This window comes from Erpetoichthys calabaricus, chromosome 13, assembly GCF_900747795.2.
Source record: "Erpetoichthys calabaricus chromosome 13, fErpCal1.3, whole genome shotgun sequence".
Taxonomy (NCBI): domain Eukaryota; kingdom Metazoa; phylum Chordata; class Cladistia; order Polypteriformes; family Polypteridae; genus Erpetoichthys; species Erpetoichthys calabaricus.
This window is the reverse complement of record NC_041406.2, coordinates 141,918,680-141,931,780: the sequence shown is the minus strand read 5'-3', so window position 1 is coordinate 141,931,780 and position 13,101 is coordinate 141,918,680. Positions and strand designations below refer to the sequence as shown.

Sequence of the window (13,101 nt, the reverse complement as noted above, 5' to 3'; positions counted from 1 at the left end):
TTATGCCGACAATGAAGCGTGAAGCCTCCGTGTGCAGCGGGTAGCTTAACTTGCTTAAGACTCGGCAGTTTTCAAAGGATCTCCTAATCCACCTTGGGCCGCACTTCCACATGAACCTGCACAGAGTGACTTTCATCTTTGATCCACCCTGACATTCACTTTAGACGGCTTAACGACAGGCGGCCACCCCGACGACTTCGGCACACCTAACAGGTTTGGATATCCATCAAGGCTGAACAGCAGGAGAATCTTCATTATCTGCCGCAGCACAGGAAGAAGACAGGTGGGAGATGATTGATGGCGGCGCTTTGCATTTTAGACTATGTTGGATGACTTCTATTTTCTTGCGGCGTGCGAGTGTAACCCAAGCGATTTAGTGGGCTTCTTTAGACATGGCCGGGTTAAGTGACTTCTAATTATGTTGTTATGTTTGCAGGTAATGAAATGAGGAAGCTGTTAATTAACAAGAGGAGCGGAAGTCGGTCTTAAAAGCTCCACTGGCACCACCAACTTGACGAGCAGCATGATGGTGTATTGTTACACTTCTTACAACTTGTCATGCTGAAGATACTCGAGGCGGCCCAGCAGTTAGGGAGCCGAGTTCAGATCTGGGCCTGGACGCTCCTCTACCTCAAAAACCGAGAGACGACTGAGGTCACTCAGTGCTGCTCAGAAAGGCACCGAGAGCCAAGCAACCAACCAACCGTAACCTGGTCATTAAAACTCTCTTTTAGTTTTAGACTCTTAAAATAAACACAAAGTACAGGACATCATATTATTATTATATTTTTTTTAAACAAAGGTGGATCCAAATTTAGTAAATCAGTAACTGTAAGTAACGGAGGCAGAGAGAGACGTGCAGTAATTTGTTAATTAGAAGGTCACTGGCCACCTACTTGTGCGGTTTTGCTTGACAGGCCTGGCAGCAAATGACACAAATTTGGAAGGTGGCGGGAGCAAGTCTGTGGCTGCACAGTCCAGGGTCGGGTCGGAAAGCCCACTTGTGGGGTTTGAACATAAAGGGTCTCATACGGTCCAGAGCTCTGCTCGCTATCTGTGTGCACTTGGCATGTTCTCCTTTTTCTATTGTGGGAGATGGCCGGCTGTTCATCCCGTCCAATACCCCCAGGCCGCTAGATGGAGCCCTCCCTGTAGCGTGGGAGTGCCCCGAAGACCAGCAGGGAATCATGGACAATGGAGTTTTTATTTCCGACCCTGCTGGGGCCCACCTGAGGATGCTGCAGGGAGGCTCAAGGACTTATACGTGTCCTATAACCCGGAAGTGCGTCCTGATCACATGACCAGAAGGAACGACATGCTTCCGGAATGAAGAAAAGGACTTTTAATCTGACCCGGAATCATGGACTGCAGAGTTGGAATCACTTCCGGGTCAGGGGATATAAAAGGACTGTGGGAAAGCCCAGACACTGAGCTGAGCTGAGAGGAAGGGTGGCTAAGTGTCTGGGAGTGGAGGAATTGTGATTATTGATTGTTTATTGATTATATGAGTAGTGTGGAGTAGAGGGTGCTTTGTGCACTTTGTTATTATAAAAATAAAAAGTCTTGGACTTTTACCTGGTGTTTGGCGTGGTACCTGAGGGTTCAAGGGAGCTCTGGCGCCCCCTACTGTTACCTTATACATCCTGCACTTTTCCTTTGTGAGACACGCGTGAACAAGGAGCAGCTTTGATGATATCCGTAATACCACCTCCGAGCAGCAGAAGGTGCTGTCACTAACCTCGGTCTCCTCTCCTCGGACGTCTAGAGTCACTTCCTCCGCCGGCAGACCAGAAATCCCAGGTTGTGGAACCCGCGTCTATTGAATTTGCACGCTGCCTCTTTGTTGGCGCTCATCTGTTTTGATCTGCAACCACGACGAGCTCTATGGTCACTGGCCGCCATTTGCCGATTCTTTTTCGTGTTTCCTTTTTCACCATTTTGTGGAGCAGAAGGGGCAGGGGAATCCAAAAGAAAAAATGTGTCTTTGTCCCAAACATCACGGAGGGCACCGTATGTTGTGAAAGTTAGCCGTTGTTTCTTAATTGTTTTTTTAATTTAATATTATTTTGCATACCAACAAGGTGAGGGCCGGTTCTTATTTTTGTTTGCATGCGGATTCCAATTCTAAAAGTTTACGCCAGTCTGCCAGAGGGCACACATTAGGCCACTGAACTGAGCGAGTATGTGCTGTTTATCTCTCAGATAAAGATGGAAACCCAAACTTACAACTGTCAGGAACTGAAACCCTGATCTCCAAGGAGTCGGTGAGCAAGTCGCTGCGCCACTCACTTGGCACGTTTTTCAAACCCGACTGTAAAATCAAGTAACAGAAGGCCTTGTTAACATAAACACACATAAAATGTCAGCTCAGGACGTCATGAAAGAGAATGTTGCCGTAGGTGTGGGTGCTGACTGTCAGTAAGCTCCAAACGCCGCGTCTCGTCCTGGTTTTCCTTGCCTTGGGCCGTTCGTTACGCCTTTCTTTTCTACTCCTTCCTGTTCTGCAGCCGGGATCTCAGTTGTCACAAGCAAGGTGTGCGTCTCAAGGCGATCTTCCCATTCACTCCACACTCCTTTCTGTGCTCGAATGATGGGGGATTTTCAGCAGGGGGTGAGGTAACGGGGGGAGGGGGGATCACTTCTCCCAAAAAATAAGTACAGGTGTAACTCAATGTATAGCCCCCCCAAAACCCCCCAACCCATAAACATTATTTCATTTTTATGAAGCACTGCACCTCTTGCACTTTGGGGGTTTTGAACCCCTTGTTTGATTTGGGGTTTTGAAAATAAAAGCCACTTCACTCTTGTAGTTTGGTGTCCTCGTTGCCTTGGCTCATCTCGGACTGTCAACAGATCCGGGTTCAAGAGAGTATGGCAGCTGCGGCCAACCCGTATTGCCACAATTTTGATTTGGACTCCTTCATGTGTGCCTCTTCGCAGAGTCCCTGTGTACCGCAGGTTTGACTTTATGTTGCTCATGGGGTCCCGAATGAGGCACGTTAGCTGCACCGTGAGGGAGCGTCAGTTAGGGCACTACGGCCATGTGGCACGATTACCCGAGGGTGATCCGGCTCATTTTTGAGGACCCGAATGACTGGACCAGGCCAAGGGGACTCCCACGTAATACCTGGCTGTGGCAGTTAGAGGGTTTTTTTCTGGAAGGTGGGACTGGACCATCTGGGATGCTAAGGTGTTTCATCGTGTGGCAACGTGCTGTACCAGTGCAAGCGCCCCAACCTGACCTGACCTTTTAACGACCACAATATGGCAGAGCGTTTTGTAGCTCATAGCACATTCAGGTTCCTTAGAACAGGCTGGCACCCGCTCCCGTCTTCTACCACTTGTTCCTCAACACCTTGGCTCATCCCACCGCTGCCACCATATGTGACAGTTTGGGTTCAAGAGGCTCCCAAACGGAACACGGAGCCTGCAGCCAACCGGCACTGTCACATCAGGGTGCAAGGAAGAGATTATAAAAAAATCAAAAACATGACCATACCATTCAGCAAGTGATGATTCAGTCCTAATACTTAGCAGAAAATATAAAAGCCCATCCATCCCCAGTGAGTTCAACACGCACACCTTTGGGCAAATGCAGAAATATACCTTGGCACCGGGAGAGCAGAGCAGCATCGGCGCCATGCAGACAACGCCAAACATGGGAACATGAGCATGGGAAAGGCGCTATATAAATATAATTCATTATTATTATTGTTATTATTATTAACTCTTTCAGAGCAGATGTCTACTTTTGTCAACAGCAGGGGTACTCAGCTGTAAACAGCGACAAAACCTGCCTTTACATTTTACAGTTTGACTCACTTTGCTAGAATGGAAGTTAGCGTCATTGGTTTGACCGCGAGTGAGCAGTGAAAAGCAAACAACGTCAAAAATGGCATCGACGTCTGGCGAGAGATCGAAGCAAATGCTCAAAGCAAAATACTCCATGGACGACATTTTGCATGTCATGGCTGAATCGGACTCGTATTCAGGAGATCAGGATTGAAAATGAAAGTGAGGTACTGGCATCGGCTGATCAGTCCCCAGCTGATCGTAGCGCTGGACATGTTTGTGTAGGTGACGCGCCCAATGGCAATGTTTGCCAGGGAGGACCGCCGCTTACAATGACAAGCGGTACAAAGCACATTGCGTTGCACCTGCCCGCTGTCATGCCACCCGCAAGTGGCTCAAGCCACAAGAGACGTCGAACTGGCGGCCACAGCGCACTGTAACGGATGTTTAAGGTTGATTTGTGTGTGAAACCATCACTTTGTGCGCTTTTCTGGAAAAAAAATATTCAGCCATCAAAGAGTTGAACAGAAACGTCTTTAAAAACAACAATATGAATGTCCGGCGGTGGCCGAGTCAGAGTCCAGATCTCAATCCAATGGATGGACTGAAGTAGGACTGGAGGACCTCTGTGCCACCCACCTGCCTTATTTAAATGCTACTCCATATTGGTGTCGTCCTCATCTTACTATGAACTCTACACTCAAATTGGAACAGATCTTAAAATAACAAGTCAATTAAAATGAGTTCATTAGCAGCAACAACGGGTCACTAATTAAGAAAAGGCTTAGAATGAAAACCTGCAGCCACTGGGGCCCTCCAGGACCGGAGTTGGGGAGCCCCGGCATAAAGCAATCTGCTGTGATCAGGGCTGGCACGCCGAGAGTGGGCAGGTTAAAGGACTGCACTCCAGTCCCACTACAGTGGGGGCAATGGCTCACGGCACCACCCACATGTGCATTATTTTGTATTGAACATAAATTAAGTAGGCCTGTAAAGTAACACAGAGCCTAAGACTGCAACCCGTCTGGCAAATGATCACTCGTATCAACTGGCACTTCACGTCTACCAACGCCATGAACAAAGCATTACAATGTGTTTGTTTTCAGCTGTAACATCCGCTTATAATAAATTGCCATTGGGTAGTAAACCAGAAAGACGGCTCATCTTAACTGCAGAATAATTGAGTAGACTTACAATGGGTGTGATGATCTGCAGGCATAATAAACCTTCAATATAAGCCTCACGGAGAGGAGGCTGGAAGGGAGGGACGGACCGTCTGTTAAAAGCACTCGGCAGCTCGTTGGGTTTTTTTTCGATACTTTGCACATTTCTAAATATATAAAATGTCGTGCTTCTAATACCAATAAATCAAAACAGCGCTGGGCACAAAGTGTGAACCCCCTGAGCCGGTTTGAAATGCTCAGTCACATACTGGGCATGTGAAAGTGGAGGGTCTGGGAAAAGCCCACGTGAATGTGAGGAGAAGGTATTGTGTCAGACGGCTGGGGATCCTGTCCTAGAAGCACCGGGAGAGGGACAATACCTCTCCTGGACCACGAGAGGGCATTGGGGCCACGGGATCAAAGCTTAGAAGCTCAACCCTGTTGGGGCCCGTGGCCACCGCCAGGGGCCACCCGAAGAACTATGGAGCCATGGACCGCAGCACTTCCGTCACAATAGGGAGTGCTGCCTGAACAGGAACCAGGTACACCCGGAGTGCTTCCGGCTGCCCATGCGGCACTTCCGCCACACCAGGAAGTGCTGCAAGAAGACCATCAGGGAGCATCTGGAGCACATCCGGGTGCATTATAAAAGGGGCCGCCTCATTCCAGTCGGGGAGCCAGAGTCGGGAGGCAGAGGATGGAGCTTACGATTCAAGGAGTGAAGGTGGAAGAAGAAAAGAGTCAAAGAAAGGACTGGGAGCTAAATTTATATTGGTGGTTCGTGTACCGTGTTGTGAAGAGGAGAGGGAAAAATAAACGCGTGTGTTTGTGGATCTCTGGTGTCGTGTCTGTCTGTGTCCGGGCACTCTGTCACAGTATAAAAAATAAAATGCACTGCTGCCTGAACCCACATCCCTGGAACTGGAGGCCAACTTTACCGACTGCAGCACCACAAACCCACAAACGCACACCTCGGCCTGGCGTAGTCGGCAGGATCTGATGGCTTAACCCCTTAACCACCCTCTGCCGGATATATCCGGCATCGTAGCTTTATTGCTGACGCCTTACTGCCGGAATTATCCGGCACATTTGCCTGTGGTTATGTGAATGCCTGGCGCGTAGTATAACTGACAGTTTGACGTGGGTATTATTACTACGTTGTATTTCGACAACTCTGTGGTTGTATTGGCCGATCACGTGATGTGATTTGAAAGTGAAAGCTGTGAATATGGCGAAACGTAAACTGACTTCAAGTGAGGTTTTGCAGGCGATTTTGGACAATAATTCTGATCATGATTGTAGCAGTTCTGAAGAAGATTTTAGCGACAATGATGATCAGCAACGTGCGCTGCATGATACTGTGAATGACGGCACATCGGATGATGGCGATGAGTGGGTGTATCCCCAGCATCTCAACTGGACTGCTGCCCGTTATCTGAGCCAGATATGAAAGATCCAAACCGTGACCGCTTGTTCAAGCTACGTCCTTTGATTGACCATTTATTTGAAACATTTCAGCAGGTGTTTCAGCAGGTAAATACTGCTTGAATAAATGTAAAGTAAAAAAACGAAAATTGTTCAGATTTCTCCTGGCATGGGGAATATTTAGGGAGTTGGCGGTTAAAAGGTTAAGTGAGAACAGACCGGAGAGCCTGCTGCATGCTGGTAATGCGAGTGAGAATGTCACAGGACTCTCTACACATAACATACAACTCGTACGTAAATATGGACAACTTTACATTTTATTCCGTTAAAAATTTACGGCCTTGACTACCGTATATACTCGTGGATAAGTTCTCCCGCCGATAAGTCAAGGCTTGACTTTACCGTATAATTTTCTGGTATTTTATAATGTCGGTTGTATAAACGGCCATGTGGCGCGTTTCCCCGAGGGTGATCCAGCTCGTAAGATCTTCATTGTTGGGGACCCGAGTGGCCGGACCAGACCAAGGGGTCGCCCACATAACACCCGGCTGCGGCAGATAGAGGGTCGTTTCCGGAGGGTGGGACTGGACCGCGTTTCTGCCTGGTGGGTTGCAAACTGAGATCTCGAGTTATTTCTTTGCGTAGTGAGTGCGGCAACGCGCTGCACCAGTGCATGCTCCCCAACTTGACTTGACTTGACTTGTTGTATAAGTCGAGAGCGGAAAACTCACACTATTGGTCCAAGAGATTACGATATGCCAACGCCCACCTGAGAGAGTAACCACGGAGCACATAACCTTTTTTTTCTACGTGGGTGTGGCAATGCGCTTTATTAGGGCGTGATCCTAGACTCTCTCTCCCTCTATTGTGCCCACGTGACCACACAGTAATACCCCAACTATTTCGAAGCAACATTTGCACTGTTTTGTGTTTTTTGTATCGCACACCCTCATACACCTTTATCGTAAGAGCATCCCTTATCTGCGATGGAGCGTTCGATCAGAAGGAAAGGTTTTAAATTAAAAGTCGTTGAAGCGGCGAAAGAAATTAGTAACTGCACTGCTGCAACAAAATTCAATGTGTCTGAGAAACTGGTGCGAGATTGGAGGAGGCAAGAAGATGTAAATGAAAAAAAAAAATGAAGTGTCGTATTTTTGAACGGGCGTATAAGTCAGGGTCCTGATTTTATGATCGATTTCTGGGTTTCAAGACCCAACTTATACGTGAGTATATACGGTAATTGTCTAAGCCTCATTTGGCCTCACTTGTGTTCTGAGATTTTCAGGTAAGGAAGACAGAATTTTCAAGAATTTTCATGATGGCATCGGAAAGAAGAGACGTGATGTGTGTTGAAGCGAAAACTTTAGTGGACTCTGTACACATTTCCAGTAATGACACCATACATATAGTCCTACATTTTATGGTGTCTTTTTATGTCTATCTATCTATAATATGGAGCCTTACACATCTGTCCATTATATGGTGGCTTTGAGAAAAGAATCTGCCCTGGCATCTGGAAAGTTGCCGGTTCAAATCCTGTTACTGCCAGAAGGGATCTTATTCTGATGAGACCTTCAGCAAGACTGCTCTAAGGGGGGGCTAAAACAATGGTTGACCCTGCACTCTGACCCCCCACCCAAAAGGTCATGCAAAAAGACCATTAATAAAGTATATCAAAAACAAATAGGGGCGGCACGGTGGCGCAGTGGGTAACGCTGCTGCCTCGCAGTTAGGAGACCTGGGTTCACTTCCCGGTCCTCCCTGAGTGGAGTTTGCATGTTCTCCCCGTGTCTGCATGGGTTTCCTCCCACAGTCCAAAGACATGCAGGTTAGGTGGATTGGCGATTCTAAATTGGCCCTAGTGTGTGCTTGGTGTTTGTGTGTGTGTCCTGCGGTGGGTTGGCACCCTGCCCAGGATTGGTTCCTGCCTTGTGCCCTGGGATTGGCTCCAAAAGCAGACCCCCGTGACCCTGTGTTCAGATTCAGTGGGTTGGAAAATGGATGGAAAAACAAATAGTGTAGTGTTGGAGCAGTACTAAAATTCTGACTTTTGTTACAATACCACCCTTTGCACCTCGATACCAGAAGCAAACTGGTTTCAAACAAATAACGGAGAACCCCCAAAACCCCCCGTTTTACTCCAGCCTACATGATGCGGCGCACCGCTTCCCTGTGGTGGGTGAGACATGAAGTTACAAACGCGTCAAAGCGTCTACTTTTGTTTCATGAGATGGATGTTACAGCAAGAGCTGTTTGGGGCAGAGGATCGAGAGGAAGGCTGACGTTTACTTCGAGTATCGAAAATCCAGAAATGCTGGTAACCAAACCGTTTTAATATATGGGGTTTTCAGTACTTATAACTCTGACACAGTGTCCTTCATATCTTCCTTTCATTCACGTAGCGTCAGTCCCATCTATCTGCCGAAAGTAGTTCAACTCACTAATGAGACGGAGAGTGGTGACATGTTGCATGTTGATTAGCACATGTATGTAAGAATTCCACTGAACGCATGACAATAAAGACCCCACAAACCTATAAATAGCATGTAAGCCCGGTGCAATGATATATCACCAAAACAGACTTTATTGTCGACAGAATTGAGACGAGATTAAAACGAGATTAATGAGATTAAAAAAAACAAAAACTATATTTTTAATTCAATTCGATTCTGAGCCTTTGGGAAAATCAGTCATGTTATTTGCATACCAATAAAATTCAAATATAGAAGGGTCTGTTGTGAAAGAATGAGTCTCAACACACGAAAAAGGTTTGGGGCAGCCACCCTTACAATGCACCTGGCTGCAAAAGGATATTCAAATAAACTCAGAAGTGTTCAAGTAACGAGATGACAACGGCTTTAAATGCCAAAAACAGAAGTGACGTCATCTGTGGCCAGAACTGGAAGTGACGTCGTTCATGGCGCTGGAAGTGACGCCATTTGTGGCACCGGAACTGGACGTGACATTGTTGATGATAATTTAGGTAGGTTTTCCTGTATCTGGCCTGCAGAGATAACAGAAGTAGATTTAGTTGCACCCTGCCACCCCCTGGCCTGGAGGGTAATTACCTCCACTTGGTCCACTCAGCTTCCTCCTAACCACGCGTGTCTGGCACTGTTTTTAAAAAACACAATTTCAACATTCAGAGCTTGCACTTGACATTGTGTCGTTTCATCTCTTTAAAAGCAGAGCAAATCCAACCCTTTCGTACAAGAAGTTACGATTCATTGAGGAAGGAGCTATCGTGCTTCTCTTTATCCTGCATTGCTCGACTTTTGGCTGCGTAATTTAACATGATTTAACACGAGCGAGAGAAGACCCAAGGAAGTCTTTGTTAAGGACTTGCTAAACAAGAGTAAAATGAGGAATTAGACGCGGTATCTGAACTAAGGTGTTCTCTATTGTCAAGTGGGAGACGGCTTACAGGCTTGAGGAAGTGCAAATACCCGCCAGACCAGGGGTTGGCGCTGTGCTCTAATCCTTTCTCTCTCTCTTTTTCCCTCTGCAGACCAGCTGACTGACGACTCCACCACCTCTGACATCACTTCCTGTTTCCGCTCTCCTGGACCCGCCCCTTCCGGGTGACCCACCATACAAACCTCCACTCATCTTCCACTCCTTGGCTCTACTCTGAGCTTGTGTCTTTAAAGACTCGTTCATTTCTTTTGCCAAACTTCATGTATACGGGGTTACTAAGGCAGTACCCCCAACTCTTCTTTGTGTTTTTGGTCTCTATTATTTACACCTAATAATAACAATCATTTATATAGCACCTTTCCTCATGCCCCTTAATGGTCAGTCACCTCACTAAACAACGCCATCTTTTCCTCATGTCCCACTCCGTTAGGCCCCGGGAGATGATTTTGGATAACAACACACTGCAGCATATGCACAGTTTGAAGAGAAATCTTGATTTCCATATCATTGAAGAAATATTGTGACACATACAGTAATCTTTCTCTCTTTTTTCTTTTTCTTTTTCTTCTTTGCCTATTTAACGATCACAACTTAATGTTTACGCCTGTTTACACTGCAACATCCACCCTGTGTCAGATTAAAGTCACGCCCTGGGTTATAAGATGGTGACTTCATCTGCCCTCGTGCCACACCCAACCGACGTAGCAAGGAGAAACATTAAAGCTTTTATTTAAGGAAAGGCTCTCGTGGCAGCAGAGATGAACCAAGCGAACGCACGGACCTCCCTGCTGCTCAAACAAGAGCTGAAGGACTCTAGAGCGCCATGGTCGACTCCGGGGTTCAGTCCATCAGCGGTGGGCACAAGACATTCACCTACATCCACTCTGAGCCAATTTAGAGCTGCTTATTGATCTAATTGGACCCCTTGGGGTTTTGGGAGCAGGACTGGTCCATCCATGTGGAGTAGGCAAACTAAGCAGCTGCACTGAGGGGCATAGAGCAAGTGTGGGGGAAAGTGCCATGTTGTGCCAGGCTAGGGCTGCCAACTCCATCTCACCAAGCTCTCTCTACTCTCACTGAATGGCTGTGTGGTGAATTAGAGAGCCCAGAGCCCAAAACTGTCACACGTATCTCTGCCAGGATTCAGATGCTTGTATTGGGCCTTTGTTGTACATTTTTAATTAATTTGTATGTTACTGTTTGTTTTGTTTATGCAGTTTTCTTTCTGTTTTATGCATTTGTATCAAAGCCAGTGCTGCATTCCATGTGGTTTATGGGGGTTCCCCAAGAGGCGGAGTCACCTGTCAATCACCACTGGGAATTACTCTGTGCCCTCGAAACCTGGAGAGGTCTTTCAGCATTCGCGGCGGTGCAGTGTGACTTTGGTAAGGAGCTGGAGGGTGAACTTGTGTTTACTGTGACTTCTGTGAACACCTGGATCTCTGATTTGTTAACCGCCTTAGTGCTTGACAACAGAAGCAAATATTACAAGTGGAGAAAATGATGACGCCAGGTGTGACATTCATTTCAGTTTTTTATAAAATGTGCAAAAATTTCTCAGATAGATAGATAGATAGATAGATAGATAGATAGATAGATAGATAGATAGATAGATAGATAGATAGATAGATAGATAGATAGATAGATAGATAGATAGATAGATAGATAGATAGATATGAAAGGCACTATATGATAGATAGATAGATAGATAGATAGATAGATAGATAGATAGATAGATAGATAGATAGATAGATAGATAGATAGATAGATAGATAGATAGATAGATAGATAGATAGATAGATAGATAGATAGATAGATATGAAAGGCACTATATGATAGATAGATAGATAGATAGATAGATAGATAGATAGATAGATAGATAGATAGATAGATAGATAGATAGATAGATAGATAGATAGATAGATAGATAGATAGATATGAAAGGCACTATATGAATGATAGATAGATAGATAGATAGATAGATAGATAGATAGATAGATAGATAGATAGATAGATAGATAGATAGATAGATAGATAGATAGATAGATAGATAGATAGATAGATAGATAGATAGATAGATAGATAGATAGATAGGAGTGAATTTTAGCACAAGGCTGCAACATAACAAAATGTGAAAATAGTGAAGGGGTCTGAAGACTTTCTGAATGTGTTGTTCCTCACAGTCTGATGGCCCCTCGGTCCCACTGGTGTTGCACTTTTAGTTTTTTTACGCTTATTATATTCCTGCACTTGTGTAGGTTGTACATTGTCGTTAAAAGTTGCTGCAGAGTGTATGCGCCTGTAATTGCTTAAGATATACACAGAAATAAAAGGTTAGGAATACTGAATTAAGGACATGATTTATAAATGCAGAATCCCTTAATTCCTTATGGATGCCACCCAACACAGGCTGACACAGCAAACTGCCTGGCACTGCCACAGCTAACTAAATAAATCTGACATAATGTCGACGAGTCTAGAAGATTACACCAGGCATAGACTGTGAAAGAAAGAAAGAAAGAAAGAAAGAAAGAAAGAAAGAAAGAAAGAAAGAAAGAAAGAAAGAAAGAAAGAAAGAAAGAAAGAAAGAAAGAAAGAAAGAAAGGGTCTGCATATATCAGTCTTAGTCTCTGTGGTCCGAGTCATTTGGCAGCCCACTCACAGTCCAGTCACTTTATTACTTTTTATTAAGTAGCCAAGCACAAAGAGTGCTGGACGCGTAACGCTTATGGGATCTTTTTTAATGAATATTTTTGTTTTTTCCCCCCGTGGATTATGATTAATTCTGTAAAACCCTGGCCAGTTAATAAAGATGCATTCTGTCATGACTCTAGATACGTTTGGAACACATTTTTCTTTTCCACAAACCTGAAGTGTTGAAAGCTCCACAGGAAAGGTACAATAAATGATTCTAAAGCAGCGCTCCTAACAGCGGTACACCTCTTTGCTAAACTCTAACTAAGATAACTAAGCACATACCACTTCTGAACCTGCATACTGAATGCCAGTCTCCTCCTCGTCTGTGGTATCTTCTTCTTCCCCGATCATCTAACCACAAGTTTTACCTAAGAGCTCTAAATCCGGGTGTCATGAAACCCCGTACCCATATACTGTAAGTGTCCTCATATAAGAGCACCCCTTGGTGAACTGAGCGCGGTCATCAGAGCAGAATGAATGATCGAGTGCCATCGTCAGAGCCACGGTCCGTAACAACCCACTTTGTGACCAACCACAAAGCCACTACTAATAATAACAATAGTGACTTGCAACTGACTGGGGGCAGCCCGTGACACAGTGGCTGACA

The 13,101-nt window shown here is 45.5% G+C and overlaps 1 protein-coding gene across 3 annotated transcripts in view; it reads right to left on the bottom strand.

Moving 5' to 3' along the window:
* The window catches only part of trps1 (trichorhinophalangeal syndrome I), a 268,364-nt gene that overhangs the window by 153,874 nt on the left and 101,389 nt on the right, over positions 1-13,101 (bottom strand). The gene's annotated exons all lie outside the window — the stretch shown is intronic.